Below are 8050 nucleotides of genomic sequence, written 5' to 3'. Positions count from 1 at the left end.
CCATGATAAAACATTACAGGAGCTGTTAACCAGAATAACCAGTTTAGACAGGAACATAAATGACCTGAAGGAGCTGAAAAACACAAGATAAGAACTTCACAATGCAACCAAAAGTATCAACAACCAAATAGACCAAGGTGGAGGAAAGGATCTCAGAGCATGAAGACTATCTTAATGAAATAGCACAGACAGACAAGGTTAGATAAAAAATAATAAAAAGGACAAACAAAACCTGAGAACTATAGGATTATGTAAAAACACAGGACCTACAACTGATGGGGTACCTGGAAGAGACAGGGAGAATGGAACTAAGTTGGAAATCATACTTCACAATATCCAGGAGAACTTCCCCAACCTAGCAAGAGAAGCCAACATTCAAATCCAGAGAACCCCAGTAAGGTACTCCATGAGAAGATCAGCTCCAAGACACATAATCACCAGATTCTCCAAGGTTGGAAAAAAAAAAAGAAAAGAAAAAATGTTAACGGCAGCCAGAGAGAAAGTCCATGTCACCTACTAAAGGAAGTCCATGAGATTAACAGCAGACCTCTCAGTGGAATTCCTACAAGCTGGAAGAGATTGGGAGCCAATATTCAAAATTTTTTTTAAAAAAGAATTTCCAACCAACAGTTTCATTATCAGCCATACTAAGCTTCATCAGGAAAGGGGAAATAAAATCATTTTCAGACAAGCAAATGCTGAGGGAATTCATTACCACCAGGTCTGCCTTGCAAGACCTCCTGAACGAAGCATTAAATATGGAAAGAAAAGCTCATTACCAGCCACTAAAAACTACACAGACCAATGACACTATGAAGCAACTACATTAACAAGTCTGCAAAATAACCAATTAGCATCATGATGAGAGAATCAAATTCACACATAACCTTAAAAGTAAATGGGCCAAAAGCCCCAATTAAAAGATATAGAATGGCAAGTTGGATAAAAAGAAAAGACCCACTGATGTGCTGCAAAGAGACCCATCTCACATGCAAAGTCACACATAGGCTCAAACTAAAGGGATGGAGGAAAATTTACCAAGCAAATGGAAAGCAGAAAAAAGCAAACGTTGCAATCCTAGTTTCTGACAAAACAGACTTTAAGCCAACAAAGATTAAAAAAAAAAAAAGAAAAAAGAAGGGCATTACATAATGGGAAAGAGTTCAATTCAACAAGAAGAGCTAGCTATCCAAAACATATATGCATCCAATACAGGAGCACCCAGTTTCATAAAACAAGTTATTAGAGACCTACAAAGAGTCTTAGACTCCCACACAATGATAGTGGGAGATTTTAACACGCCACTGTCAATATTAGATTATTGAGATAAAAGAATTAGCAAAGATATTCAGGACTTGAACTCAGCTTTGGATCAAATGGCCTTGATAGGTATCTACAGAACTCTCCAAACCCAAAACAACAGAATATACATTTTTTCTCAGCAACACATGGCACTTGCTCTAAAATTGATCATATAATTGGGAGTAAAACACTCCTCAAATAATGCAAAATAACTGAAATCATTACAAACTGTCTCTCAGACCATAGCACAATCAAATTATAATCCACAGTTAATAAACTCACTGAAAAGTCACACAACTACATAGAACTTGAACAACCTCTCCTGAATGACTCCTGGGTAAATAATGAAATTAAGGCAGAAATCAAGAAGTTCTTTGAAACCAATGAGAACAAAGAGACAACATACCAGAATCTCTGGGATGCAGCCAAAGCAGTGTTAAGAGGGAAATTTATAGCACTAAGTGCCCACATCAAAAAGCTAGAAAGATCTCAAATTGACACCCTAACATCACAAGTAGAAGAACTAGAGAACCAAGAGCAAACAAACCCCAAAGCTAGCAAAAGACAAGAAATAACCCAGATCAGAGTGGAACTGAAGGAAATGGACATGAAAAACCCTTGGGCGGTGGGGGGGGCGGGGGTGCGGGGAAAGAATCAATAAAATAGATAGCTAACTAGACTAATAAAGAAGAAAAGAGAATATTCAAATAGACACAATACAAAATAATAAAGGGGATATAACCACTGATCTTACAGAAATACAAACAACCATCAGAGAACACTATCAACACCTCTATGCAAATAAACTAGAAAGAATCAACAAAATTTGTCCGTTTCTTCAACGGACAAATTCCTGGACACATACACCCTCCCAAGAATGAATCAGAAAGAAGCTGAATCCCTGAATAACGAATTCTGAAACTGAGGCAGTAATAAATAGCCTACCAACCAAAAAACCCCAGGACCAGATGTATTTACAGCTGAATTCTACTAGAGGTGCAAAGAGGAGCTGGTACCATTTCTTCTGAAACTATTCCATGCAACTGAGAAGGAGGGATTCCTCCCTAACTCACTTTATGTGGCTAGCATTATCCAGATAACAAAACCTAACAGAGTTACTACAAAAAAAAAAAAAAAAAAAAAAAAAAAACTTTAGGCCAATATCCACGATGAACGTCAATGCAAAAAGTCCTCAATAAATTACTAGCAAACCAAATCCAGCAGCACATCCAAAAGCTTATCTACCACAATCAAGTTGACTTCATTCCTGGAATGCAAAGCTGGTTCAACATATGCAAATCAACAAACCTAATTCATCATATAAACAGAACTGAAGGTAAAAACCACATGATTATCTCAATAGATGCAGAAAAGGCCTTTGATAAAATTCAACATTCCTTCATGGAAAAAACCTTCAATAAACTAGGAATTGAAGGAACATACCTCAAAATGATAAGAGCCATATGTGACAAAACCACAGTCAATATCACACTGAATGTGCAAAAGCTGGAAGCATTCCCCTTGAAAACCTGCACAAGATAAGCATGCCCTCTCTCACCACTTCTATTCAACATAATATTGGATGTTCTGGCCATGGCAATCAGGCAAGAGGAAGAAATAAAGGGGATTCAAATAGGAAGAGAGGAAGTCAAATTGTCTTTGTTTGCAGACGACATGATCCTGTCTCTAGAAAATCCCATTGTCTCATCCCAAAAGCTTCTAAAGCTGATAAGTTACTCCAGCAAAGTCTCAGGATACAAAATCCATTGCAAAAAATCACTAGTATTCCTATACACCAACATTATGCAAGCAGAGAGCCAAATCATGAATCAACTCCCATTCACAATTGCTACAGAAAGAATTAAATGCCTAGGAATACAGCTAATAAGGGAAGTGAAGGACCTCTTCAAGAACTACAAACAACTGATCAAAGAAAGAAAGAGGACATGAACAGAAAAACATTTTGTGCTCATGGATAGGAAGAATCAATATCATGAAAATGGCCATACTGCCCAAAGCAGTTTATAGATTCCATGCTATTCCCATTAAACTACCATTAACATTCGTCAGTGAATTAGAAAAAAACTATTTTAAAATTCATGTGAAATCCAAAAAGAGCCTGTATAACGAAGCCAATCCTAAGAAAAAGAGCAAGGCTGGAGGCATCACACTACCTGACTTGAAATTATATTACAAGACTACAGTAACCAAAACTGGTACATGGTACTAGTACAAAAACAGACACAGACCAGTGGAACAGAATAGAGAACTCAGAAATAAGACCGCACATCTACAACCATTAGATCTTTGTTTAACCCGACATAAACAAGCAATGGGGAAATGATTCCCTATTTAATAAATAGTGCTGGGAAAACTGGCTAGCCATATGCAGAAAATTGAAACTGGACTCCTTCCTTACATCTTATACAAAAATTAACTCAACATGGATTAAAGATTTAAATGTAAAACTCAAAACTATAGGAAGAAAATCCAGACAATACCACTCAGGACATAGGCACAGGCCAAGATTTCCTGACAAAATCACTGAAAATAATTGCAACAAAAGCGAAAATTGACAAATGAGATATAATTAAACTAAATAGCTTCTGCACAGCAAAAGAAACTATCATTAGAGCAAACAGACATCCTACAGAATGGAAGAAAATTTTTGCAATCTATCCATCTGACAGAGGTCCAATACCCAGAATCTACAAGGAACTTAAATTCACACATGCACGTGCGCACACACATGCACACAAATTAAAAAGTGGGCAAAGGACATGAACAGACACCTCAAAAGATGACATTTATATTGCCAACACACATGTGGAAAAAAGCTCAACATCACTGATTAGAGAAATCCAAATCAAACCATGATGAGATACCATCTCACGCCAACCAGAATAGCGATTATCAAAAGTCAAGAAACAACAGATGCTGGTGAGACTGTCAAGAGATAAGAATGTTTTTACATGTTAGTTACATGTTACAAATTAGTTCAACCATTGTGAAAGACAGAGTGGCAATTCCTCAAAGACCTAGAACCAGAAATACCATTTGACCCAGCAATCCCATTACTGGGTATATACCCCCCAAAATACAAATCATTCTATTGTAGAGATATATGCACGTGTATGTTCATTTCAGCACTATTCACAATAGCAAAGACATGGAATCAACCCAAGTACCCATTAATGATAGACTGGATAAAGAAAATGGTACATATATACCATGGAATACTATGCAGCCATAAAAAGAACCAAGATTATTTTCTTTGCAGGGACATGGATGGAGCTGGAAGCTATTATCCTTAGCAAACTAACACAGGAACAGAAAACCAAGAAAAACATGTTCTCACTTTAAAGTGGGAGCTGAACGATGAGAAAACATGGACACAGGGAAGGGAACAACACACACTGGGACTGTTGTGGGGGTGGGGTGGGGAAGGGAGAGCATCAGGAGAAGTAGGTAATGAATGTTGGGCTTAATGCTTAGATAATGGGTTGATACGTGCAGCAAACCACACGTTTTCCTATGTAACAAACCTGCACATCCTGCGCATGTATCCCAGAACTTGAAATAAAATTAAATTAAATAAAAGATAAAAAAGAGTCAGAATTCAAAAATTATCCAATAAGGACTTAATTTAGTAGCTCTAGCTAGAGGTTTAAATAGAACATGATATAAGGTTGATATTAAAACAAGCTAAGGAAAAAGATAAAAGTCTGTGAATGGGGTTAATTCAGAAGCTAAGTCCATGAAGAATAAGCAGTTATTTTATTTTTAGCTAGGTATACTCTATTGGATTGGAGTTGAGCCCATAAGTGGCTCAAGAGAAGCTGGCTAAATCCATGTTAGAATCTTAAAAGTGATCCTTGAATTTTTCAGAGTATTGAAGAATTCAGCCATAAAAAGACAATGAAAGTGTTTACTGTCCAGCTGGGGGATGACTATATGGCTCTGAATCATCCTCCTTAATAAGAGATTAACTCAGAAGATATTCTTATCTCAGTCGTCTCTATGCACTTTGTCCTGAGGAAACAGATGGAATTCAACACTTCTGTAAATCCCATAATTTTTGTTATTTTGGGTATCTGTGTCCCTACCACAGTACTCTCCAAGAAAAATTTTGGGAAACAATCAGCTGCTACAAATGTGCTTTATATGAATACTTTTTTAAAAAACAAGTTTTGCTTAGAAGACACCTAACTCCAAAATTATCCCCAAAGTCTGCAACTTTCAGGCTAAAATGCTAAATAATAAATATTAGTTATCGTTATGAAAAAGAATACAATTCAATAGGAAATTTAATTTCTATCATTTCCCCCAAGGTTCATTAATACAATTTATTGAGCATATTATTATCATTCATCTTGATTCTCTCACAATATTGCTTAGGAATGATGTACAATGTTAAACGTAAGACTTCTAAGGAGGCCACATCAGAATCATTGGGTCGGCCTTTTCAATGCTATAGATTTCTACAACCCACTTTTTCCACCTCCCTTCCAAGATTCATACAACTCTCTCCCACTAAGAGGACCTGTCTTTGCAAGCCAACATTACTAATATCGGTAGACCTAATCATTTTTGCTTTGCTAACATGAAAAAGTTGAGACCTAAACGCAGCGTGGTATTTAGAAAAAGCTATAAAGTCCGACCCAAAAGCAAACCTACCTAATTATGCTGTGTACAATTATCTAACTGCTCAGTCTCAATTTTCCCATAAAAACAAAAGAATAATATCTCCCTGTTGCAGATAGTCTTTCAGCATATTTAACACAGTCAAAATATATCATTTAAGGTAGATTTGCTTTTCTAGTGTAAAAGAAAAAAAACAGGGCTTAGATGTCCCACTTCTGCATTCTTTTTAGCCATCCAGGTTTGCCTAATACATCTGAACTTTAAGTAAAAATACCATCTATTATAAAACAGGAAGGGCATATCTCTCCTGCTTACTACACAGGGATGCAGTGGGTATCCAATGAGATGAGATGTGCAATTTTTAAAAATACTGCAATAAAATATTTACTACTATATTATGGAAGTGTTAACTGCAAGTCAGTTTGACCTGCAATGTTTGATTTTCTTCTCATAATAATCCTTTGAAAACTAAAATGTTTATATTTTCTCAAAAAAGTATGTTCTCTTCAGGTGAGTTAAGAGAAAAGCACCTACATATAACGGGGGTGGGAGGAACCAAAGAGAATCTCTGGAACAGTGGATAAAAGTGACAGGTATTCAGGCTGACTTCCATCAGTTCATTATTTTTGCTTATATGGTATGACAAAGATTTTATGTAATTATAGATGCAAAGAATATTCAAACTTCATCATCTCACAAACTGTCACAGTGAACACAGAGCCCATCGTATTCAATGGCAGCTCTTCTGTGACATGTTGATAAAATGCGTGGCTTACAAGCAATGACAGAGAAGCTCAGCCCTGCTCACACCCCTGCCCCACTCCAGTCATTGAATTACTTCCACGTATTTAATCACTTTTTTCTAACGTGACTATGTAATTGCATGCTTAAACTTAACCTCATCACAAATTATTTACTCAGATTAAAATATTTTCAGTGGATTTATTTTTATTATTCAAAATAAATATTCTATTTGGCATTTCACTGAATTCCCTAGCAACAACAATGACAACAAAACATGTTTCTAGGTTTGCTGAATTGCTTAATAAATCAAATTTAAGTTATACTTATTTTCTGCAAATATTCAATATGCAATTGTTTGACCTTCCTTAGATTTATTTTTTAAAAAGTTGTTTTTAAAACATATATTAAAGAAGAGAAGACTACTTTAAGTGTAGTCTTCTACATATTAAGTGTAGATAAATGTTCTTAAATACTCTTAGAAAATAACTCTACTGGGCAACTTAGTGAATATTTTAGCTGTTTGACTATTCAGTATTCCATTCGCTGAGGAAAACACATTTGGGTTAGTTGAGGTAATCACTAATGTAGCAAGGACTGGGGCCTTGTGTTCAGTTTCCAGCTGCTGCCTAAGCCAATGTTGAAATACTTGCATCAGAAGGCAGATAATCCTTATTACTTACATAATAAATAACATAAATTACATGATAAGGATTATCTGCCTTTTGCCATCCTCTATTAAATGTATTATTATTTAATATGGATGACCATTTCTCTATAGAGTTCTTGAAATATCCACTGCTTTCGTTATAATTTTGGTCTCTTTTCACAATAAATAACTTTATCAATTGTTTCATTTATATTAAGAGGATCTTCAAAATGTTCGACAATATTTATTAAACACTTTGTTCATTTAAGTATATAAAATTATACCTGTATGTCCTATTTTGCTTTAATTATTGAAACTAGACCAAATATTCTAAATTTGAAAATCACCTTTATCCTATCACAGCATTCTTCTTTTCCACTTAACTTGATTGTACACATTTCTCTTCGTTTTTTTTTTTTTTTTTTTTTTTTTTTTTTTTTTTAAGACATAGTTTTGCTCTTGTCACACAGTTTGGAGTGCAATGTCACAATCTCGGTTCACTGCAACCCCTACCTCCTGGGTTCAAGCGATCCTCCTGTCTCAGCCTCCCAGGTAGCTGGGATTAAAGGCATGCCCTAGCATGCCCGACTAATTTTGTATTTTTAGTAGAGACAGGGTTTCACCATGTTGGCCAGGCTGGTCTTGAACTCCTAACCTCAGGTGATCCACCCAACTCAGCCTTCCAAAGTACTGGGATTACAGGCATGAGCCTCT

At 35.9% G+C, this 8050-nt stretch overlaps 1 protein-coding gene across 1 annotated transcript in view; it reads right to left on the bottom strand.

The window, feature by feature from the left end:
* The window catches only part of LOC105551939 (low-density lipoprotein receptor-related protein 1B-like), a 411008-nt gene that overhangs the window by 364312 nt on the left and 38646 nt on the right, over positions 1–8050 (bottom strand). The gene's annotated exons all lie outside the window — the stretch shown is intronic.

Source organism: Mandrillus leucophaeus, unplaced genomic scaffold (genome assembly GCF_000951045.1).
Source record: "Mandrillus leucophaeus isolate KB7577 unplaced genomic scaffold, Mleu.le_1.0 Scaffold539, whole genome shotgun sequence".
Lineage (NCBI taxonomy): Eukaryota > Metazoa > Chordata > Mammalia > Primates > Cercopithecidae > Mandrillus > Mandrillus leucophaeus.
The sequence above is the reverse complement of the archived record's forward strand: the minus strand, read 5'-3'. Positions and strand labels throughout refer to the sequence as shown.